Source organism: Canis aureus, chromosome 2, assembly GCF_053574225.1.
Source record: "Canis aureus isolate CA01 chromosome 2, VMU_Caureus_v.1.0, whole genome shotgun sequence".
In the NCBI taxonomy this organism is placed as follows: domain Eukaryota; kingdom Metazoa; phylum Chordata; class Mammalia; order Carnivora; family Canidae; genus Canis; species Canis aureus.
In genome coordinates, this window is record NC_135612.1 from 45826474 (window position 1) to 45851998 (window position 25525).

Consider the following 25525-nt stretch of genomic DNA (forward strand, 5'->3'; position numbering starts at 1 on the left):
CTCTATCAAGGATGTTTTTTGGAAAACAGATTGAGAGGAGCAAGAGTAAGGAGGATGAATACACAAGAGCTTCAGGATAGGTAGATCTTCCTTCCTAGAAACAGTGGTTGGGATGAAGCAACCAATCAAAAAAAAATTTTTTTTTTCTTTCTAGGAAGAGCAGAATTGAAATGACAAGGAGATGAGATTTACTTCCTGATATCAAAAGTATTCCATGTTAGTAGTAGAAAATTAGGCAATTATGTAAAGAATCATTAGTATAAAATCAACCAGGGCTAGCTAACTGTTTCTGTTCTAACATATTGTTTTCCGGTCTTTTTTTTCCTTCAAATACATACATGCATTTATATATTAGAGTTTTTATAAAGTTAGAATTTGGTTTTCATATTTTTATAATCTGATATCTGAGTTAATAACATACCACAACCATATTGCATCTCATGTTCTCTTTGAAAACATATTTTTAATATATTGAAATATCTCATATGCATGGATTGCCATATTTTATTAAACTCCTATCATTAAACATTGAAGTTATTTCTAGTTTTTCTAGCTTTTTAATTCAAAATGATGTCAAAATTTTCATGTCAATCATTTTGTTCATTTCTGATTTTTCTTTTAGAAATAATTTCTAAACAAAAAATTCAGCTTATCTGATTTCTAAGGTTATAGAAAACTGAAATCTATACTTAAATCTTATACCATTTTAGAAACTGAAGTTCAAGGCAGACTCTTGATAGAATAAACCAAAACCCTAGCAGAAGCTTGACCCAATCATCACTATCATTATCATTACCATCCTCCTCCTCCTTCTCTTCTTTTTCTTCCTTCTCCTTGTTAGCATCTGGAAGAGAGAGAGATTGAAGAGATTAAGGAAGGAGGCAGAGGGGAAAAAGAATACAGAAAAAGAAAATTAGTTTTCCTTTCTTTGGGGCAGATGCATTTTTTCCAAGTAAATGACATTTTTTTTTTTTTTTTTAAGAGTAAACTCTCTAGTGTTCTTGGGAGTGGAGGGAAGCACGCATTTCAGTCTTTGTCAAAGTAGATATTGGCTTTTTAATATCCAGTAACATTCAGAGGTGGTGCATCTACATCACTGCTGATGCATTTCCTCATTCGGACACCACCCAGTGGATAAAATCACCAGGTTTTGATTCTCGCTGCTCAATTTAACAGTTCTGAGACTTTGAACAAGGCCTTTAATTTCTCTGAACCTCAACTTCCACAGGAATAGAGGATAATAAAGGGAATGTTTGGATCACGATGGTTAAATTAGATCCTGTATCATCAGCCAACCACATATACTAGCTCCTTTCTCCCTTTCCTCTACACTTTTCCTTTCCCAGAGGGCAAGAAAGCTCTTATTATTCTAAGAGATTTTTTTCAGTTTCAAAAGCTGTGTTCAATCATTCCACAAAGTTCTGAGTCTCTGGGCACTGAGGATTCAAAGGCATTACCCATTCCCTTACGGGGACAGTCCAGCAAACAAGACAGGGAGGGTGACATAGAAATGAGCTAAGATTTCCAAGGGAGAGAATTTGGCACAGAGTTGTGTGTGTCCTCAAATAAGGAAGGGTCAAATCTATGTGAGGAGAGGGGTGCCAGACAAATTATCATTGAGATGAGTCTTACAAGATAAGTGTATGCTTGCCTGGCAAGGGAAGGAAAGAGAACATCCCTGGCATGGTTAATGCTTGATCCAGGGGTGGCGGGGAGGGATTGGAGGTTGGCATAAGAGTCCTTAACAGAAGCTAAAAGTTATTCAAATGGCACTTCCTCTGTAGAGCCCTGTCTGGTCTCTTATACAGGAAACCCTCCCTACCTCCTTAGCACTTTATTTGTACCACATCTGTGGATTTCTTTGACATTTACTACTTCCTGCTTTGCATTAGAGCTATTTGTGGACTTATTTTACTTTCATACACACTAGAGAAACAGGGAACTGTTTTATCCTGGTATTCCCTACAGTGCCTTCAACTTAAAATTATATATACATATACATGTATGTGTACATACATATACATATATAAAATATATACATATACTATATATAAATATATGTAATATTATATAGAGACTGGTCTTTCTGTTGCTTATATTAAATTATTAGTCAAGTCAGAAGGCAAATATATATATAAATATATATAAATATATAATATAAATATAAATATGTATTATATGTAATATATATTATAATTATAAATATATATATAATATATTATATATATATTATATATATATATAATATATATATATATATATATATATTTAAAGGATGAAGGCCAAGCTACTATCTTTCACATTCATTCACTTTATCATGGTGGGGTTCTTGAGCTTTTTATTTATGGACTTACTATCAGTGAAAAGAGTTTTGTCTTTTACAACACTTTCTACTTGACCAATGAAAACAACTGAACAGGTTTTGCTCTGATGCCATTGATTCTTCTAGAATAGAGAAATAGTGCCATCTCCTTTCTTATTGCCCACCCAACTTGGAATATCTCAGGCAGAGATGGGGACTTGACAAGGAACGCCCAGAAAACTGATTTGCTAAGTTCCCAGTAAAGATGGAGAGTTGCTGGGATCCTGGGCCAGATGGGGGTGGGGGGCCAATTCAGGGACTTTTTTTCCTTCAATATTCCAGGTTTAGAACTCTTTTAATCAACTAATGGACTATTCTAGTTGGCTCCAAGTCAAACCTGCCAAGAAGACTGTTAATATTCACCTCATTAACTTGATTATTATGGGTAGTAATAGAAGTAATACTATATTACAATAATATCATTCATAATGGCTTCTGTTTATCGAGCATTAGGCCAGGCACTTTCTAAACACTTTGTCAATACTAACTAGATTCATATCTGAAGCCATACAATGACTTGGTTGCTATTAGCATCCTCATTGAGTAGATGATGAAACTGAGTCATAGAAAGCATAAGTATTTGTAACTTGCCCAAGAATCATCTGGTAAGTGGCAACCTTGAATTTGAGCCAAGAGCAATTTGCTAAGGAGTCTGAGCTTTTATCCTCTGTTCAGTTTCATCGACCCACCTGCTGGAGGAAATATTTTCTGTATCTTACAAATAAGGTGTAGAGACTTTAAGCTACTTCCCCAAGTCCACATGTTGGAAATGGTAGAGCCAGGATTTGGAGTCCAGTCCAGCCAACTCCAAAGCCTGAATCTGGGACTCTACGCTTTCCATTCAAGGTTTGTAATACATCTGCTTATAACTGCATGGTATCTTCTTTTACCTATAGGCTTTATCAGGCGATGGTTTCCTATGATGAAAGAGAAATGAAAATAGGATGGATCATGACCCTAGTATAGTAGTCATTGAGGTCAATTGAAATCATATTTGATATCCCTGTGAGTAAATTAATTTCAGGATATTTAAGGTCCTATGAGTGTTTCCTGTATGATCTGTCATCTGAAGATGACTTACCCTCTTTGTTTTGCAGTGAAAACTGTAGTCACTTTACTACATTTTGTTATAGGCCAGGCTTCAGGCTATGGTTTAAGACAAAAGGTGTCAAGAATCCAGGTCAAAGAGGGGTACTTGGGTGGCTCAGTCAGATAAGCATGGGACTCTTGAGCTCAGGTCATGATCTCAGGGCTGTGAGATGGAGCCCACCCCCTCTTCATGGCTCTGTGCTGAGCATGGGGCCTGCTTGAGATTTTCATTCTCTCTCTCTCTCTGCCTCTCCTCCTCCCCCACATGTGCATTCTCTCTTTCTCTCTTTAAAAAAAGAAAGAAGGAAAGAAAGAAAGAGAGAAAGAAAGAAACCATATCAAAGAGTCAAAAGGAAGTATTTCAGAGGGATAAAAGATACAAGGCACAGTACCTCAAGATCAAGTTCACCCTTTGAAATACTGAACTGATATAAACCAAAGATTAGGGAAGACAAAAATGTTTTCATGCCCAGAATCAAGGTCTGTCTGGGTGCCTGAACGCAAAGGCCGAAGCAAGTAAACCCTTCATGTGGGTTTGGTGGACAAGTGGGGATGAAGGCTGCTCTAGATTGAGTTAAGTAGGAAATATATATAATAAATAAAAGTAGTTGGCTGATTGATATTAGTGTAATTTGTTGTTTGTGAAGTCTTAAATGGGAAACCCCCTGTTCTTTCTCATTGGGGTTGTGTTTATACCCCATCAAATCTGTGGGGTCAGAAGATGGACTAATAAATTTGATCACCACAACAAAATCATGCTAATTAACCTGAAATATCTATCTTATGTGTTTCTTTCTTCTGATAATATACAATAAAATTGCCAGCTTGGGATTTGATTCCCTGAAGTACCAAAAGAGACCTCATAGAAAGCATAAAGCAAGCTGTGATTTCTTATCTATTCTGAGGGTGAAATCGGTGATATGTGTTTATTTATAGTTGGTGCCTACAATTGTCCCCCTTAAATGAAATCTGACAATTGGAAGTGGCTACAAGAAATGGCAGTGAGTGCTTCTAAATAAATAAGATAGTATGGAAGCGAGGGACTTTCTTCCCACTCCTGTAACTAAATTTGACAAAGCCATCACAGTTTGCTTTGTAATCATCAACAACTAGTTATATGACACATAATCCCTTAACAATCTACTTAGGCCTTCCTGTTGCTTAAATTATTAAACAGGTCAGAAGGTGATTGTTTTGGTCAAATTGGCAGCTAGAATAATTAACTTCTTAGCATTATAAATGATTTATTAAGGAAACTTAACAAATTGGGTCAGAAACAAAACAGGCTCTTTTTGTGATTTTAGTTTAGTTTTTTTTTTTTTTTTCTTTTTCTGATCCTGATCTTCATGTTATGTCATAATCTTACTTTCCCACTCTTTAAAAATATCTTGGCAAGGTCCTACTATAACTTTTCAGTCCTTCGCAGATATTAAAACTCGGGTTAGACCATTTAAATTTGAGTCTCACATGAGATTCAAATTTCTTCTCCTTCCTCCCAACCGTCCCCAAAGCAGACTGGACTCTGGTTGCTTGAATTATGCTACTCTATCCTCTTGGTCAAGCTCTCCAGGCCTTCCTGATCTGACTCTGAGCAGGAAGAATTAAAGGCACAGGAGATTTCTATGTCCTTGGTTGACCTGGTGTTGCAAGGAGGATGTCAGGGAAGAAGGTAAAAGAAGAAGGATCTCTCTAAATTGCTAGGAAGTCAGGTGGGGGTGGGGTTCTTGGCTTCACTTGTTCTCTTTGCAGCTGGTAACCAACACTCATGGTATACTGTTTCTCTCTCAGGTGGTATAATAGTTTAACACCCAAGACATCTTTCTCAAGATCATGTCTATTCCCTTGATATGTCCAGAAGTTCTCAGCCTACCTCTCCACTGGCCAACTGGTCTCGTGGGCAGCCATAAGTCTCCTGGCTCCCCTTTAGTCTCATTGCTTCCTCAATTGAAGATGGAACCAATGGGCCATCTTTGCACACTCTGAGGGTCAGGGAGGCCACTTAGATTGAGGAAGGGGCTCTGTCTTCTTCCCAGGAATACTGTATCGTAGTCCCAGCAGGCCTCACTCTCACAGGCTACTTTGATCTACTTCCTTAGTAGACTTCCCGCTTCTGAGGACCTCTCTTGACCAAACCTAGGCAAAGTCTCTGTGAGCATTTTGCCCCAAAACACAAGTAGGCCTTTGTTAAAGCCACACAAAATCTCTTTCAACCCTGGTCTCCTCTCTTATGGCAGCACTGGGACATGCTACAGTTTGTGGGTTCTAGCAAGACCATAGCTAGAGAATGAAAAGTAAGTTCCCCTTTCTCACAGGCACCTTCAGGATCTACCAGTAATTCTTTTGAATCCTTGATTGTGCAACTGGTTATCTTTGAAATGAGGAGGAAGTATCCTCTCCCCATGAACCTGCACTCCCCAAATAGCTGAAAGATGTTCTCCTCATCTTTCACATGGGTACTGTGCCCTTCTCTATGATGCTCTCTGTAAGTAGACCAGCAATAAGTTGTGAAGTTGAGTTGAATGAGCTATGGTAGGTGGTAGCAGACTCCATTCACATCACCTGGGAAAAGCGTCTGGCCCCTACTATACTTGGCTTAGTGGTGACTTGACAGTGTGGGGATCCTTATTTTGCAGTTGTAGATTCTGATTGTTGATTTCAGAAAAATATAAAAACAAGTCCCACTACACACACACACACACACACACACGAGTTTTTGTTTGCAAGGGTCAAATAGATTTCATGTAAATTCTACTTCTCTTTTCCACAGCATCCTTTACTATCCCAAAAGCCAATACATGGAGAATCCCTGAAATTCTAATGCTAGCACTAGAAAGGAGTTGCCAAGTGCTGCTCTCTCACAAATTAACAGTACAACTGGAACACTTGTCCTTCTCTTGGTTGGAGTTCTTTCCAGAAGCAGTCATGCTTTTGACCACAATGTTCACTTATGATCCTTGATTCATCCTTGTTCCTATTGTGCTGGGGAGCAGAGGCATGGGAAGAAGCACATGTGGTAACTAGGGCGAATTTTGTTTGCAAAAGTCAAATGGGTACTGTGCCCTTCTCCTGCCCACTGCATCCCCTACTTCCGGAAGAGCCAGAGCATTTCCTCCTCCTTTCCCTCAAGTGTCCTTTAGAGTTGTCCATGCTGCTTCTTAATAAGCATAACCCTGCTCCTTGTGCCTTACTGGAAATAAGCTCAGTGCTGACGGGATCTGATCTCTTGGGGGGTGGAGGGGAATGAGGGGTCAAAGCTACATTTGACCTTTTGTTCCACAGACTTACTTCATAGCTGAGCAGTCAAATTTTGATTTAAAGTTCTTTTTTTCCTAGGCCCTAGATCAGTTCCTTACCTTGGAGCATGTCCCCTCTGCTGATCTCATACATTTTTATTTTATTTGATACTTGATGTTATGCTTGGATTATAGAACTTCCATTCAGTAAAGGTTCTGTAACAAATTGTTCTTTTGTACAATTGCCAACTATCTCAGACTAAAAACATATTGGGGGAAAAAGCCAGATAAAAAATTAAATGGAGTCAAAATTAGGGACTGGCTAATAAAATCAGATTTTCCTGACACTTTTAGTCAATGCAAAAATAATTGTGGGAATATAAAAGGTTTTTTATGGTCAATTATTCTTGTCTTAGTAAGTATCTATAATCATAGCCCCTTTGGAATAGGTAATAATCCTCCTAGAAAAAAGTGAGACTTCCCTACAGATCCATAAGAAAGGTAAAACGTTATCACATGCATGCATAAAATATATTAATATTGAAATGTGCTAGCTTTAAGGTCAGCTGGGTAGATATCTTCTTTTCTACTCTGAAAAAAATATATATATATATACGTATACTATCTGACGTTATTGGGTTGCTGACATCCAATTGATCTGCATTATTCTTAGCTGGCAAGAGCCTATATACCTAAATGCCTCAGATAATAGGTATTACAGTATTAGGTAAAAAGCCTCCATGCAGTCTATAGCAATATCAAAAAGGTAGAAAGTGTAAAATAAGGGAGATTAAGATGACACCAGAAAGCTTTGAATGAGGTGTCATTTTGCATTTACAGAGACAACCAGGGAAGTTAAGACAGAAGAAAAAAAATGCCCCTTTCTCACCAGCTGCCCTTAAAGGTTTACAAATGATCTGTTAACAGAAATGAGTTTCTCTTGGGCTTCAGACACCATTTATTACGCTGGGAGAGAGACAAAAAAAAAAAAAAAAAAAAAGAGAGAGAGAGAGAGAGAGAGAGATGGAAAAGACCGGAAAATTATGCTTATTTGAAGGCAAAATGCTTCCCATCAGCAACATGATGAAAATGTAGCAAAGGTGTCAGCCAGATGTTGACATGTTAATATTTTTCATGAGGTCTTTCAGTGAGGAATGAGTACAAAGAACTTTTTGGGTGTTCTTTAGAATATGAATTGAAATGCATTGTTAGGCTAGATGCCTGGTCCAGGAAATCACGATTGTAGTTGATGATGAAGAGGAAGAGGAAGTGTGTCCCAAATAGGGGGCTTGAACCTCGATTCCCTGGCTGCCTCCCAGATGTCTTGTGCTACGAATGGGCTCATCTGATCTCTCCTAGTCAATTTCATTCTGGAAAGTAGCCAGTGGGCCTAGTTCATGACCCAGTGATGTCATTATAATTCATTCTCCCTACCACAAAGACTTCGAAACTTTCCAATTTACAATGGGTCTTTTTAATAAAGAAGAATGTCATGCCCAGAATTTTTAAGTGTTTCTAATGATTCATCTTTTTTTTTTCTGTTTTAGCCTCAAAATGGCCTATCTTATTCTACTAAAGATCGGACTACCAAAATCATTCAAGGATTTTATGTCTTTGTTAAGTTTTACAGGCTGAACAAGGGTAACTGAAGCTCATTATGAGAGCATCTTGTCTCAACAGCAGTAACAAAAACAACTTTATATCTTATGCATTAATCAGAATAGGGCACCTCAAATGTAATATGATTCAACTGATGCTTCATCTAGAAGGCTCACGTAGTAACTCTAAGTGGGATAAGTGGCATAAGTGCCATTTTTAGTGATGTTCTGTCTTTTGAGCCAGGCTTTACAAGGGAGGGGAGGGGCGAGGGGCTGAGAGAGACACATGTAAGTCATTTAAGAGCAGGGGCTAAGGTATCATCTGTGTGTTCTCTCAACACCTCTCATAAGCTTTGTAAGGAAATATTCACTGATGAAGGTCATGCATAAATTGAGCTTAACGCTGGAGAGTTGGGACCCTCTCCCTGAACCTCACCTCTTTGAACTTGGTTAACCCTCCCTGCTAAAAAAAACTTTGCTGAGATGACTTCACTTATCCTTGGCCTGGATCTTTAAAATCCTGGGTAGTACAAGCTGAGTGGATGATCAATGCATCTGTGGCTTGCGCTGTAATTTAACTTGCTCTGTCTGACAGGAGATGTGGAATAGCTAAAGAGAGGCTTTACTTGTAATCTGCTTATCACCTTATCCTGGAGTGTTTGTGAAGAGCGAGACCTTTCCCGTACTCAGTCCCAGTTGAGGGTTAATGCTAAGAAAGAGAAATTGCCCTTTGGTGTGTCTGACGGAGCCACCAGATAAAGCCTCCTCCAGACACCTTGGGAACCCCCACCTTTCTAGAAGGAACAGACACTGGCTTTCCTGAGCTAGCATCACTTGCTTCTCTTTATACACTCATTAACAGAAATAACTTACCGTAATCAAGATGCGCCAGGAGTTGAGGTGTGTGTGTGTGTGTGTGTGTGTGTGTAAATCCATATATTTTTTTCTACTGCTTTTCTCATGGATAGATTCTAAGTCAGATCTTCACTGCTGGATCATGATTAGCAAGAGACTTTGAGGAATAAGAGAGGCGGCCAGACCACCAGTGCAGGATGGAGAAGAGATATTGCTCATCTGAGTGTTGATGGACAACAGTGGCTAGGCCAAAGGGACAGGAGTGAAGGTGGAGGGAATTTAGTAGGAAAAAAGAAAAGAGAGAGAGAGTGAAAAAAGGCAAGGAGAGAGGTTTTTAATAAGAAATCACAGTGTGGAGGAGGAGTGCAGAAGGCAGGCAGCTGAGGATAAGACAAAATCAAGGAGGGTTGGATGCAGAAGAATGGCTGTACCTAGAAAGGCATCAACCATTTCAGGAAGCAGTTTTTCTGTTTTTACTGAAAGCTGAACCATAGCAGAGAGTCTGACAGTCTTAGGGTCTCAGCGTCAGGGAATTGAGTCTCTTCCTGTTGACTTGCAGGTACATACAATTATTTGAAGTGAGTCGTCTATGAATCTGATAGAGGAAACATTGTCTTTCAAGGGAGCAGATCTTGGATTATATGTGCTCTCAAAATGATCATGTTAGTAGGACTGCTAGTTACACAAGCCAGTGATCACAGCCAAGGGGAAAAGTGTTATGGCCATGGGTATGAAGGCCTAGAAGGACCTTTACAGAGAGTAAGTAGGAGGGGACACAGGACAAGCTTAACAGAAGGGATACAATAATGACGATGGTAATGTGGTAATAAAAAAAAATAATTGCAACGATAAAATTAAGAGCAGCTACTGCTGTTTTTTTAAGTTTCTGTTATGGGCATGTCTCTTCTGTAAACATGTCTGAATATGCATGGATCTGTAAACATGTATGTATGTATGTATGTATGCAAATATGTGTGGATCTGTAAATTTGTCTAATGCTCACAGAATCTCACAATTTTATATCTGAGGATATTAAAGCCTAGAGAGCTTGTAAAACTCACTCAAAGAAGCATGCCCACATATTGATAAAATTTGACTATAGTATATTGGTATAAACATGCAATGATATCTACAGGATCCATAATGTACATATCAGAGCAAGGAAGAAGGGGGAAGATGTTAATGAAGGAAGGCACCATTAGAGGATTTGTTGGAAACCAGCTCAGTGAATAGTTTATATGCTGCCCATAGGAAACCACATTGTATCTAACAGGCACTAGGAAGGTTGGGGAGGTTTTCAGCAGGGGAGTCATATGGTTAGACTTGTATTTGTGATAGATAATTGATTAGAAAAGAGAAGAGAATTCAGATAGGGTACCAATGAGAGGTTATGGCAATAGGCCAAGAAAACCATAATATGGACCAATAACCCATAGAAACAAACATGGCAATTTATTTGATCCCAACACTGACAGCTACCACTCCTAGTGCCATCCCCATTTTATGGCAAAGAGGATATAAATAATCTTCCCATGGTAGCAACATTAGTCATGGCAGAATGGGAACTGACACCCAGGTTCCAGAACTTGTTCTTATATTGACCACACCATATGTTTGAGAATGATAGTAAGAGGAGAGATGGAAAGTAAAACTTTGAGCCAAGGGATCCCTGGATGGCTTAGCAGTTCAGCATCTGCCTTCAGCCCAGGGCATAGTCCTGGAGTCCCGAGATCGAGTCCCACATCAGGCTCCCTGCATGGAGCCTGCTTCTCTCTCTGCCTATGTCTCTGCCTCTCTCTGTGTGTGTCTCTCATGAATAAATAAATAAAATCTTAAAAAAAAAAACTTTGAGACAGATTTTAAAATCTTTAGTGAGTTAGAGCAAAATGAAGACATGTATAGATAAAGGAGAAGAGGGTGGAGAGTTGGTGCAGGTATTTTTATAGGAGCGTGGGGGAATTGTGGTCAAGGTGATATGAGACATCAAGATAGTGACCACAGTTCTGACCCTGAAGAATTTGGAAATAAGCAATAATCATCCTTTTCTTTTGGGGGATGCAGAGGGAGCAGTGTCCTGCAGGTCCGGCCCCTATCTACAAAAGTGGATTCAATTGGACTGATGTGTACTCTGGGCATCTATTTTTTTTCCCCAAGCTCCCCCTAGGAGTCTAACATAAACCCTCAATTGAAAGCCATTGATTAAAGTCAAGGAAGGGAGAACATTTTCTGACAAGTAGAAGACAGGCAAAAATTTGCGGCTCACAGAGTGGGAATCCTAGTAGGATAAGTGGAAGTGTTTGAAAGAGAAGGAAAAGCAGCCATTCATGTTATTAATGCCATTGTACATGGATCTTTGAGTAACTTCCCCCTCTATTGCTTGATTTTATATTTATTCCATGACAATGATTCAGTCTGATTGCATTATTCTTTTACTGTAAGCTTCTAAAGTATTTTTGATAAGAGAGAAGTGGGATGTGAATACTAAAAAATAATAATGATAATAAGATGTAGAGATGTGTGACTGACTATTGGCTTGCCAATACGTAGAAGCTACAATTCATTAACTGCTGCCAGGAGGGTGTATTTTTAACTATTCAGACAGTGAGGGGTGATGGCTTGGGTTGAATCATCTATAACGCTGTATGCTGGCACCTCCTCTGCATTTCCCTTTCTCAGATATTCATCACCCCATATAACAACAACAACAATAACAGCAAAGCCTGTGACCTCATTTAAACCAGGTTTATAATTAACAGAGAGAGAGAGGAAGGAAGGAAAGGAGGGAGGAAGAGAGAGGAAAGAAAAATGAAGGTGGGAGGAAAGGAAAGAAGAAGAAAAAAGGAAGAAGGAAAAAGGAAGGAGGGAGAGAGAAAAGGAAGGAGGGAGAAAGGAAGAAAAGCGGGTGGAATGAGGGAGGGAGGAAGGAAAGAAAATAACCAGAAGAAGGAATTACACAGCAAGAACAAATAAAATGAATTTGATGGCAAGCCTAAGAGTGGAAGGAATGTCTGGAGGACAGGTTCATGACTAGCTATTGGGCTAATAAGAAGAAATAAGAGATGTGATCAAACTATTCCCTGAACTATGGCATGTGTGGACAGAGTCACAGAATGTTGCAGTTTCACCTGTAGTTTGTGCCCAGTTGATGCTCCTAAAGAAGCAGGTGGAATTAATTAAAACCCTTTTTAAAAAAAAAGATTATTGGGCAGCCCTGGTGGCTCAGCGGTTTAGCGCTGCCTTATAGCCCTGGGCATGATCCTGGAGACCAGGATCAAGTCCCACATCGGGCTCCCTGCATGGAGACTGCTTCTCCCTCTGCCTGTGTCTCTGCCTCTCTCTCTCTCTTTCTGTGCATCTCATGAATAAATAAAATAAAATCTTTAAAAAAAAGATTATTAAGGAATAGTTTCTTTTAGTATTACATGTCAGTTCAAAAACTTCATTTTGATTATATTTGAGAAATACATTATACTGTAAGAATAAGGAAACCATACTATCTTGGAAACCACTTAATTGCAGGTACTTGAGTTTGTCAGCTAAATACAAACTCTATCTTTGCGTCTAAGCCCCTCATTTGCATAAGGACAGTGTGATTTGACTTATAAGTGGCATATGTGTCAGCTGTACAACATGGCTGCATAAGAAGCAAAGTGGCGTGGTTGTGGCATAGATGACCCAGAGCAGGGAGGAACCTCATCTTGCTTACCTATGGGCTGTACCATCACACCTATACAAGAGGCTCTGTTCAGAACTTTAAGAGGGACACTGATGAGCTTAGGTACAGAGAAGATAACCATCATATATATTTTTTTCTTGGCTAGAAGACAACTTCCAGTGACGTAATAATCTTCAAAATGTTGTTTGTCTTTTAAATGCCATCCTAGAAAGTCTGTTAAAAATAATTTTGAGAAGGTCGATTGTCAGCTGGCTATAAGGAAGAACATTCTAATAACTAGAATTTTACTGGAGTTAGAATGGACCTCTCTAGGAGATAGTAAGTTCACTTTAGCAAGAGGGATTCATCTCAATTCTAGGTAATCACTTACTGGATCCATTGACAAAAGAGATTTGGGTATCGGGTGGGGAGAAAAAGTAGTAGAAATAATAATAGTAATAGTAATAATGAGTTCTAGTTATTAAGTACTTACTATATACCAAACACTGCTTTATATGTATCCTCATATGTATCCCAAAGACTGTTCTGTGAGATTAGTGATACACTCCCTATCATACAGATAAGAAAAATGAAGCCCATAAAATTGCTTCTAAATGGTGTAGCCCAAATTCAGCTCCACACTTTTAACAACCACCCTCACCTGCCTTTTAAGGTAGTTGCAATAAGAGATCTTCAAGGTCAGTTTAAACTCTAATGATCATTGATTTTAAAAGTTACACTTCAGGAGTTTAGATTAGTGGTTTGGAGTCAACCCAGGGTTCAAATCTGGATTCTTTCCTGTTATTAATGTGTAACCTTGGGTGAAGTACTTAAACCCTTTGAAGCTCATTTTCTTCATCGGTGTAACATAGATTACAATATTTAATTCACAACATTGTGAGGATGAAATAATGTCATGCATATAGCTGTTCAGCAATGCCTAGTATTAGTTATTACCTTAACAAAAAGGGTGGCTATTACTTAAACAATGCACAATAATAATAATATGTTCTAAGAATAAGATATTAAGATGATGTCTTGCACTACATGTGACACTCCTAAGTTTTAGTATGTAATATTTAAAAAAAAAAGAGAGAGAGACCCGACTGATTACTAGACCAGGTTTAAATCCTTCAAGAGAACAACCATTTGATTTCCTTCCTGAACCTCTTTTTTGCAGGTGGAGGAACTGACAGTTTGAGGAAAATATTTGCAATATGTATAGAAAAAGACATAGTATCAAGAATATATGAAGACAACCCAATAAAGTAGGCAAAGAACAGGTACTTCACAGAAAAAGATGCATGGGGTGAGTGAACATAGGAAAATAGGAAAACCTGATCAAACAAGTTATTCTGAGCTCAACTCTTTGGAAAAATAATCATCGCCAGTATAATAATTATAACATCCCACTCATTGTCTTACTTCTCCTTCATCCATATCATCATATCATCACTCCATGTCTCTGCTCCCTTTATAGGAAACTTTAAAGGTTGGTCCATACTCACTTTTCCCACTTCCTAACTCCTCTCTTGCATTTGAATCAATTCAAACCCAGGTTTTTCTCCCTTTCTTTCTCATTGTAAAAGAAAATATGTTTCTCCTTGACTTGTCAACTGCCATTTTGAAATCGTGAAGGAAGTTAATTCTACATAAATCATAGCAGAAAAGTAGGAGGAAACCAGGTCTTTAGTGAAATTACCAAGAATTCTAACTGGCTTTTTGGGGGGCACAGGCAGAGGGGGAGGGAGAGAGGGAAGCTCAAGCAGATTCCATGCCAAACATGGAGCCTGATGTAGAGGCTTGATTCCACAACCTGGAGACCACCACCTGAGATAAAACCAGGAGTTGGATGCTTAACTGAATGAGCCACTCAGGTGCCCTAAGAGGGAGAATCTTAAGCAGGTTCCATGCCTAGCACAGAACCCAAGGCAGGGCTTGATCTCACACGCCTGAGATCATGATCTACACCGAAATCAAGGGTGGGATGCTTAACTGAAATGAGCCGCCCAGGCACCCCTGGAACTAACTTTGAAGCTTACTCTACTTTGGGACATTTTTCTTGTTATTTAACCAGTTCAAATGGGGTTTCTGTTTCCTGGAATAAACATGGATGAGAAGAGACACTACTCTAGGACAGTCTCAGGATGAAGATGGATTCCCTGAGACAGAATATGTGGGGAGGCAATTACTGGCAGCTTTTAAGGAGAAAATTTTTAGAGAATTTGGCCTATAAAAATGCCAGTCAGCATTCAATCTATGTAATTCCTGCAGATTTGTATCTAAATTGCACAGGACAATTCACATATGAGCCAAGACAATCAGTGAGAGATTCAACCAAGGTCTGAAAAGGTTTGTGCAAGGATGAGTCATAGGCTTCGAAAAAAAAAAAAATCAAGACACTTTGACTTAAAATATACGACTTTTTGCTCTAGGATTCAGACTAAAGCAATTGTAAAGTACGAGCTGTTTATCATTGAATTATAGAAGCTTTGTCTCCTTCTCTCCTCACGCTTTTTTTTTTTTTTTTTTCCAGTTACTTTTGCCAATATTTAGCTCTGACTTGGTAAGGTGTTAGAGACACAATTATAAAGAAGATATTCCTTATGTCCCTATGTAATATCACACAGTATAATGGGGCGGAAGATATATATGAAAATTATTGTTTATTTTCAGTATGGTGAGTGAATTTCTTGGGTTTGATTTTTTTCTTTCAAGATTTTATTTAAATTCAAAAATTTTTTTAAAGTCTTTTTTTTTTTTAAGATTTTATTTATTTATTCCTGAGAGACAGAGGGGTGGGGGGAGAAACAGGCTCCATGCAGGGAGCCTGATGTGGGACTCGATTCCTGGTCTCCAGGATTAGGCCCTGGGCCAAAAGCAGGCTCTAAACCGCTGAGCCACTGAGGGATCCCCTAAATTCAAATTTGTTCACATACAGTGTAGTGTTAATTTCAGCGGTTGGATTTCATGATTCTTCAATTCCTCATTACATCAAGAGCTCTCCTTAATGCCCATCACTCAGTTACCCCATCCCCCCACCCCACCCAACCCCTTCCAACAATCCTCTGTTTCCTATGTTTAAGAATCTTATGGCTTGGGTTTGATTTTTAAAAGCATAATTGAAGTTCTTTAACCTTCTTTAGAAATACTCTTTTTTGTTTGTTTGTTTGTTTGTTTGTTTGTTTTAAGATTTTATTTACTTACTGACAGAGAGATAGAAAGCAAGAGCAGGCGCAGAGGTAGTGGAGAAGCAGACTCTCTGCTGACCAGGAAGCCCGATGTGGGGCTCGATCTTAGGACCCTGGGATCCTGACCTGAGCTGAAGGAAAACACTGACTGAGCGACACAGGCACCCCAGAAGTACACTATTTAAGTTCAATATTAACCAAGAAATATGGCTTCCTTAAGTCCTTTGTCAGTCCCACTTCTTTCTGTGGTTTTTGACCTTAAAGAACCAAAGAGGGGGATGTGGGAGAGGGAAGATGGCAATGTAAGACCTTCTCTATGGGGAACCAAACAGATCTTGGGAAGCTCAGGAGTATGAGGAATTGAACAAAAAGTAAGGTCTGGAAATCTTTGACGTGAAAGGGAATTGAGAAGTTATTCCATCTTCAGGTGATTTATTTCAAAGTTTTAATCATGACATGGAAAGTGATCCTCAAAAGTCTGGATTGTAAATCTCGACTGTCAGAGAGTTGCAAGGATGCAAATTGTAGTCCATGACCTTTACCCATGGGTCCATTCAAACCATTTTCTCTGTTATGCCTGCTCTGTTGTGCTAAATAATTTTTATAGAGCATTTGTAGATGATTTTTTTTCTCCAGAAAATAGTCTCTACTCAAGCTATACATTTTCCAAGTAATCCCTATATAGCTATATATTTTAGAAATGTAAATTATGTTCTAGTTTATGGCATTCATGAACATCCATTCCATAATTAATATTTGTATATGACTCCTGAACCTGAGGAAGAATCATTACAAGTACGATGGATACTAAAAGGAAGGTCATCTGAGAAGTAGAGATTTGCTTTCAGGGAAAGGCACATTGAACTGTGCTTTGAATTAAAGAAAGAAAATATTTCCTTCACAGAGAATTTCTTTAGTGTGTTTTATAATAATGATTAAGTCCCCTGAATTGAATTCAGTTGTTTTCCCATAATAATATGTTTTTGCTTATCATAATCTATAAATTCTTAAAGCCTATATTAAACACTATATCCAACACAGAATAAAATAAATGGTCACAGCACATCAGGTTATCAATACATTCGAGTATATTTATGTTTGGCAGAGTAAGACATCCTGACTCTGTGTTTATAGATACTCATGTTTATGTTATAATAATGTATACACAGTAAGTACATGTGTATTTGGAGAGTGCTTCATTACATCTTCTATTGTACCAAAGAAGATTTATTATGTGGAAAAACAACCTCATATCTCGTATTTCCTACTATTTCAACCAAAAGAATTGTCATCATTATGTTCACTGTTATCTTCAAACAACCTCATGGTCATTCTGCTGGTTTGTGAGTGCCAATAAATTCAATAAAATAAAATAACAACATTAAACAAACAAAAAACATGGTCCCTACATTTGAGGGGATGGAACTCTTCTTGGACAGGAACTGTTAATGTGCATGTGATGTGTACATTAAAGAAAAGCTAAAAAAAAAAAAAAAAAGAAAAGAAAAGCTAAGCATGAAAAGCAATCCGTGTGAATACCTACATCTATGTAGAAAGCAGTGATAGAGGTGGTAAATAAGACCCTGTTGGAAAAGGGAGAAGGCTTTCTGAATTGTATATGCATAGGTATATTTGGGAAAGAGTTTTCATGGAAGGAACATCCCTAAGCTTTAGAGGACTAGTAGATGTCAGATTGTAGAAGGATAGGATGAGGGAGAAATCTATTTCATATATTAAGAAAGGAAGGAAAGAAGGAAGGAGGAATGAAGAAAGGAGGAAGGGAGGGGAGGGAGGGAGGGAGGGAGGGAGGGAGGGAGGGAGGGAGGGAGGGAGGGAGGAAAGAAAGAAGAAACTCTAGAGGCTTCCATTTTTGTTTTGTGTGGAATACAGAACAATGAAAGATTTTAGCTCTCAGGAAATAGCAAGAAATCATCAGTTAACAATAATAGAAATAATTTAAAAACAAAACGTTTTTCTAATTAATATCAGTTAATCAAGTAACTGATTAAGTTAATCAGTTTTCTAGTTAATATCAAAAAGCTGTGGATAAAAAGAAATTTAAACCCACACATACAAACACACACACACAAATGAAAAACAATGAATGATAACAGCAACAAAAATCCCTAAATTCTAGAAAGATAATTTTTTTCTAAGTGAAAAATATAAGACACATTCAAACCTAGAGTCAATCCTGAAGCTAGAGGCAGGTAGTCTGAGGAGCAAACCTGTAAGAAAGTTTAGTCAGTGCTTAGAAAAAGAAATAAATAGACTTTTTGATGAATCTATAGGCTGCCATTTCAGACTGCATCTGGAGGAGCCCTGAATGCAAAGTATCCTTTCAGCCAAGATGCTTACAAAAAAATTTAGATGATTGAGCAGAGGCTGGGAATGGAGGCTGGAAGATTTCGCAGACTTCCAGTTGTCAGAATCTCAGTTTCTTCCATCTCCCTGGGGTTCCAACATCATGCAGCCTCACAGTCTTCTGGGCCTTGGTTGAATGGTACATATAGAGACTACTTTCTTAAATTCTTTAAAAGTCAAACATTCTTTAAAAGACTAGGTAAAGGGAAAAAAAATCACAACAGTATATTATGGGGTTTATAGCATGTAAAAGCATAAAGATAGCACACAAGATAGGATGAAGTATAAATGAAATTATGCTGTTATAAGGTTATTTCATTACATACAGAAATGATATAAAGCTAATTCAAGATTGTGATAAGAATGCATGCTGTAATCTCTAGTGTAACCTCAAAAATGACAACAGAAAGAGGTATAACAAAAAGCCAACAAAAGAGGGGAGCCTGGGTAGCTCAGTCAGTTAAGCATCCACCTCTTGATTTTGGCTCAGGTGGTGATCTCGGGGTCATGAGATTGAGTCTTGAGTCTGCCTCTGCACTGTTCTTGGAGCCTCTCTGAGATTCTGTCTCTCCCTCTTCATCTGCCCCTCCCCCACAACTCGTGTGCTCTCTCTCCAAAGAAAACAAAACAAAAGCCAGTAGAAGAATTAGAATGGAATATTGAAAATTTCTAAATTTGGGGCCCCTGGGTGTCTCAGTCAGTTAAGTGTCTGCCTTTGGTTCCCATCATGATCCCAGTGTCCTGGGATGGAGCTCTGCCTCGGGCTCCCTGCTCAGTGGGGAGTCTGCTGTTCTCTCTGCTCCCCCTTACCCCGCTCATGCTCTCTCTCTCTATCAAATAAATAAATAAATAAAATCTTTTTTAAAAATCTAAAATTAATCCAAAAAGAGGACTAGAAATGTGAAACAAGGAAACAACCACAAAATAGAACAAGTAGAATGTGAAACTTAAACTCAGACATATAGATAAGCACAATAAATGTATATGGGTGGAAAAAATTCCATATAAAACATTAGACATTTCAGAATGAATAGAAAATAAGACTACACATACGCTTTTTATAAACGTGTGCTTTAAATAATAAACTCACAGATAAGTTGAAAGTAAAAGAATGGGAGAAAATATGCCATGGGAACAGTAAGTAAGAGAAAGCTTGCATTGCTATATTAATATCAGACAGACTAGACTTGAAAACGAGGAATATTATTTCCAGAAATAAATTGGGTCACTTCATAATGAAAAAAGGATCAATTCATCACAAAGATAAAACAATCCTAAATGTATATTCATCTAAACACAGAGTTTCAAAATAAATTAAGCAAAAACTAATAGACCTAAAGGGAAAATTAGATAAATCCAGAGTCATATTTGAAGCTTGCTTTCTTTCTTCCTTTCTTTCTTTCTTTTTCCTTCTTTTTCCTTCCTTCCTTCCTTCCTTCCTTCCTTCCTTCCTTCCTTCCTTCCTTCTCCCTTCCTCTCTATCAGGAATTAATAGAACTAAAGAAAAAATTATTATAAATATATAAGATTTGAACAACACTCAAGAACTTCACCTAATGGACACAGATCATTATACAACTATGAACACATATTCTTTTCAGTTACACAAGAGACAGTTCAAGATACACCACATTTCAATAAATTTAAAAGGTTGAAATCTTATAAACTATTTCCTCTGACATCAGTGAAATTACATTAGAAGCCAGAAACAATAAAATATATAGGAAAGCCTAAAACATATCAAAGTTAAACAATAGACTTCTAAATAACACAGGGTCAAATAAAATATCACAAGGGAAATTAGAAATTATTCTAACTGAATGATAATGAAAGTACAACATATCAAAATGTGTGGAATGTAGCTAAAACTGCTCTTAGGGGAAATTTATATATTTAGGTACTTAAAAGGGAAAAGAGTCAAGGTTAAAAAGTAGTCTATAATCTAAATTTCCACTCTAAGAAGCTAGTAAAAGAAGCACAAAGTAAATCCCAAGAAATTAGAAGTAAAGAAATAAAAAGATCAAGGCAGAAATCAATGATAAAAAATAGGCAAGCAGTAAAGAAAATCATCAAAATGATAAATAGCTTTAAAAAAATGAATACAATTAATAGAAAAAATAGACAATACAAATTACTAATATCAAGAAAGAAAAGAAGGGTATCATTATAGGTTCTATGGAAGTTAAAGGGATAATAATCAGATATTCTGAACAACTGTTTCCAATAAGTTCAACAGCCTAGACAAAATTGACAAAATGGCTGTCTTCCTGCTATGGTATCACATAGTCTTTTCTTGCCACTTTGGAGTCCCTTGACAGGACACTAGTACTATCAGATCAGAGGCCAATCCTTATGACCTAATTTAACCTTAAATACTTTTTAGAGGCCCCATTTCCAAATAGCCACAATGGGAGTTAGGGCTTCAACATACACATTTTGGGGAACAGAAACATTTAGTCTCTAGAACTCTATATCTATTAAAATGTTAAATATAAAATTTTAAAAGTTTCTTATTCCCCCCACTCCAAGAAAAAAAAACAAAGAAGAAGACAAAAAAGAATGTTTCCAGGCCCAGATGCCTCAATGGTGACGACTTTCTAAAATTTAAGGAAGAATTAATACCAATGTCACACAATGTTCATAAAATTGGAAGGAGGGAAGATACACTAATTTGGTTTATGAGTTCAGGATAACATTGATTCCAAAATGTTAAGAAATTGAATACATCAGTCTATAAAAACAATAATATATACTGCCTAGACATGGTTTGTCCCAGGAAGGCAAGGTTAGTTCAACATATAAAAGTTAATTTAAATTCACCACATTATTAGCATAAGGGAGAAAAAATCACATGTTATCTCAATAAATGCAGAAAAAATTATTTAATAGAATTCATTAGTCATTCATGATAAAAACTCAGAGAAAATTAGGCATATTTTCAATCTAATTAAGGGATATCTATATAAAAATTAACTTAATTGTGATACATTCAATATTTTCATCTAAGATCAGAAAGCTAGTAAGGAAGTCCATTCTATAACTTTTATTTCATTTTTCTTAAAAGTTGAGACAGTGTAATAAAGAAATGGCACAAAGATTTAAAAGGAAAATGGAAAGTTTTTGTTATTTACAGGAAACAAAACTATTGCAAAGAAAATCCTAAGGAAACTACCAACAAAAGTCCAAAACTCAGAATTTATGAGAGAGGGAATGCAGCAATATTGCAGAATTCCAGGTCAATAAAAAAAAAATCAGTGGCATTTCTCTTATATATTAATATTTTACAAATAATAAGAAAATAAAATTTTAAGAGACGCTGCTATGTAAAAAAAAGTCAGAATAAAACAAATCATTTACAAATAGATTTGACAAAAGATGTACACTGAAAACTAATTAATAAATTTAAAGATAAATAAATTAAGAAAACTAAAGAAAGAGGACTGAAAGTTTTTAATATGACAAATTTCTCTCAACTTAAAGTATAAATTCAAAGCAATAGGAATCAAAATCCCAGCAGGCTATTTTTAGTGTCAATTATCAGTCTGATTCTAAAATTAATATTAAAATGCAAAGCTGAAACTGTTTTAAAAATAAAAAATATTGGCAAATTTTCTTACTTGATTTTAAGAATTTTTATGAAGGTATAATAAAAATCAAGACAACATAGGCTGGTTAGGCAAAATAGAGAGTCTAGAAATAGAACCACACATATATGACCCAGTAATTTTCAACCAAGGTGCTAATACAACTCAAGGTGGAAAAGGATAATAGTCAAATTTAGTGTTTTTAAGTTGTTGAATGTTCAGGGAAAATATTTTAAAACTCAGAACTCTCATAATTGGCAAATTCAGGTAAAAGTTTTAATTACTGTCAAATGGGAATACCTTTTGAGGGAGAACCTTTTTCAAGTCTTTTCACATGATTTCAGGCCATTTCAGTTGCTCTTGAGGAGTAAAATACTCTGACATCACTCATTAACTAAATTGACTCCTTCTAGTGAAATACTATTTGTAATTTCTCAATGTGAATGTTTTACATCAAATCATCTCATATTGATTTTTTCCCCCAATGTATTGATGTGATTCACTACTTTTGATTATTTATAAGAGCATATTTGAGGTCATTTCTACATAGGATTGCCAACAACAAACTAACTACATGTAGAAGTGACAGTAAGTCATGTAAATGAATTCTCATAGATCCAGACTGAGCAGCTTCCCAACTCATCCCCTAATAACTAAAGGGAGTCCCTCAAATAACTGGGGCCACTCCAGTGATTTACCCAACACAAGGGAAAAATGTGAACAAGTCAAAGTCAAAGAAGAAAGAGAAGTTGTAGCTCATTATACCTAAAATATCTTTTGCAGGGGTACTTGGGTGGCTCGGTTGGTTGGGTGACCAACTCTTGATTTCAGCTGGGGTTATGATTTCAGGGTCGTGAGGTCCATCTCCATGTAGGCTCCATGTTCAGGTGGGGATTCTGCTGGGTATTCTCTCTCCCTCTCCCTCTGCTCCTCCATCTCTCCACATTCTCTTTCTCTCTCTAAAATAAATAAATAAATCTTCAAAATATCTTTTGCAAATGGTACAAAACCAAATGACCCAGTGTTGGGTTCCCTACTTGGATCTTTGAAAGCTCAAGCAAGTAAAGGGTCTTGAGGCTAATGCTTCCATACCTTCCCCATGATTTTGCCTGTATCTATTTTGCCTGTATCTCTGTTTCCATCGCCATTGCCATCTATAGATATACTAAAAAGAAATAACATATCTATATTTTCATCCATATTTATGTTCCATAAATCCTCTCCTAGCCAGCACAATGCCCTATGCCTAAAATAGTTTCTTACTTATGGTAAGCACAAGATATGAGCTTTTAGAATTAGTTGAATTGAACTAAATTTAATTGACAGAGTGTAAAAAATTTAATTGGATCAGTTCTTATTCTTTTTATGCCTTATGGCAAAATGAGAAGAATGCAGACTTTGAAATTGCTTACTAGCTTTTTTTTTTTAATTTAGGAAAAATTATTTTACCTCTCTTAGATTCTGTTTCCTAACCTGCAAAACGGGAAATATAATATCATGCCAGAGATAGCTAATAGTCTTCCAATATACCTTCTTGCGTTCTTCTACAGTTAGACAGTAAGACAAGGCCTGGTTTTAGCTGGCACATGGCTGCCCAGAATAAAAGCTATAAATCTCAGACTCTTTTGCAGTTAACTTTGGATGGATAAGATGTAAATGTCATGTAACTACTTTCCAGAAACTTTCTGGAAAAAAAAAAAAAAAGAACTGAGGCAGGTCCTTGCTTTTCTGCTTTGTCTGTTCCTCATCTTGACACTCAGAATGCACATGAGAAAGCTAGAGTTCTAAACACTATCTTGGTCCATGAGGGACAGGACCACACCCTCCGGGGAACCAAAAAATGTGGTAAAAGGCTAATCATCTGGTGCAACATTAGGGGCAGAGTCACAATGTCAATACCAAACTGCTCACCTCGACATAGTTTTGTTTCAAAGAAATACCACTTGTCTTATCAAAATCACTATTATTTTGAGCTTCTGTTGCTTGAACTCAATTTAATATAGACAAGTGCTATGCAGTGTTTGTGAAGATCTAATATGCAAGGTGCCTAGTACAGTGTCAGGCAAAGAATTGATGTCTAATACTAACAGCTACTCACCCTTTTCTTATCTAGGTAATTTTGCTTGCCCAATGAGGTGGCCCTCTAAAGTATTATTTATATTTCTGATCCTAGCTAGTAAATATCTTCATTCCTTAATTATCTAAAAATAAGTCTTCTTAACGATATCTATTACTTAAAGTCTCTAGTCTGATCTATTTTATCAACTGTTAGGAGGAGAACATTCCAGGATGGGATTACTATTTTGCTACTGTGTAGACTTTTCAGAATGTACTGGGGTATAATTTTGCCCAGCATATAATTTTCATCCTATTTTCTATTTTTCATCTTGCTGTTGTCAGCTATAACTTAGAAAACAGCTTTAAATAGATATCTGGAGGAAAAAAAAAGCACTGCATTTTCTTTTAATTTACAGCACAAGCATCTGTGTACTGTTTACAAAATGACCAAATTTTATCCTTATAATAGAGATCTCTGAAGCTGGGTTGGAGAGGGCCTATGCCTGAATCTCCATGAAACTGAAACAGAAGAAAAAGATGGCATTATTCTTTACCCCCAAGATGTGAATTGAATTCTTTTTTTAGCAGAGATTACACATGTTCAGTCTTACTTTTCCAGATCCTCATTTTTCATGAAAGTTTTCTTCTTCTACCACGCAGTAGATGATTTCTTTCCTTTCCGATACCTTGTATGGCTTCATTATCCTGCTGAGTTCTTTGGATCATGACTTATAGCTCTTTTCCACCGTGCACATACAAAAAAAATGCAAAATGCAAATAGAGTCTAAAGGCAAAAGAGTGATTTTCCAAGAGCAGGAAAAAGCTATAGGACTGAGCTCCCTGCCTTTCAGGAGTTAGCTGCTTCTTCAATTACAGCTGCACCACTCCCCTGCTATGGAGCCCTGCGAGGTATACTTGTTAGAGAACACACAACATCCTAGTGGTGCAGGAAAGGCCCCCAAAATTAATCTCGCCTGGTACATTAGGAAACACTTCGCTGACATTTGCTGTCCCTGTCAGCCCTAATAAAGAGATTTTTACCTGTATTTGCCTATTCAACACTTCAGCCCCTCAGCCAATTTTGGAAATTATTTCTGATTTATGGCTCTCTCTCAGGCGGGTGTCACCCTGCCTGTCAATTATGCCTCAAAGCAAATGCTAAGTGAATGCTGGCTGGTAAAATTAATAAGGGAAACCTTTACTCAAAAACCTGGAAAGAAGCTTGTAAAGCGGATCATTCAACCAGGCAGGAACTCGGTGGCTGCCTGTGATATTTATAAGCAGGACCGAGGTACCTGGAGAATTCCGTCATACACACAGAAGGGAGAAGTGTTTCTTCTTCACTATTGGGAGCTCAGTCAGCCTGGAGATCATAAAGACCATGGTGATGGAAGTTCAGCGATTCAGCTTCAGGGCCTGAGTTGATGCCCATGCATCGAAAAAGGAAAATAATTTTTCCCCAGTTTGTTTTCTTTGTTTGTTTGTTTGTTTGTTTGTTCATGAAAGACACAGAGAGAAAACAGAAACATAGGCAGA

The 25525-nt window shown here is 37.3% G+C and overlaps 1 long non-coding RNA gene across 2 annotated transcripts in view; it reads right to left on the reverse strand.

Moving 5' to 3' along the window:
* LOC144297139 (uncharacterized) overlaps positions 1-25525 on the reverse strand; it is a 123596-nt gene that overhangs the window by 11013 nt on the left and 87058 nt on the right. The window contains exons 4-5 of one of the 2 annotated variants that reach the window (XR_013364226.1): positions 22697-22890; positions 797-844 (exon numbers count right to left, since the gene is read on the reverse strand). This is a non-coding gene — a long non-coding RNA (uncharacterized LOC144297139). The remainder of the gene's footprint in view (positions 1-796; positions 845-22696; positions 22891-25525) is intronic. The other variant, XR_013364227.1, reaches the window with a different exon arrangement.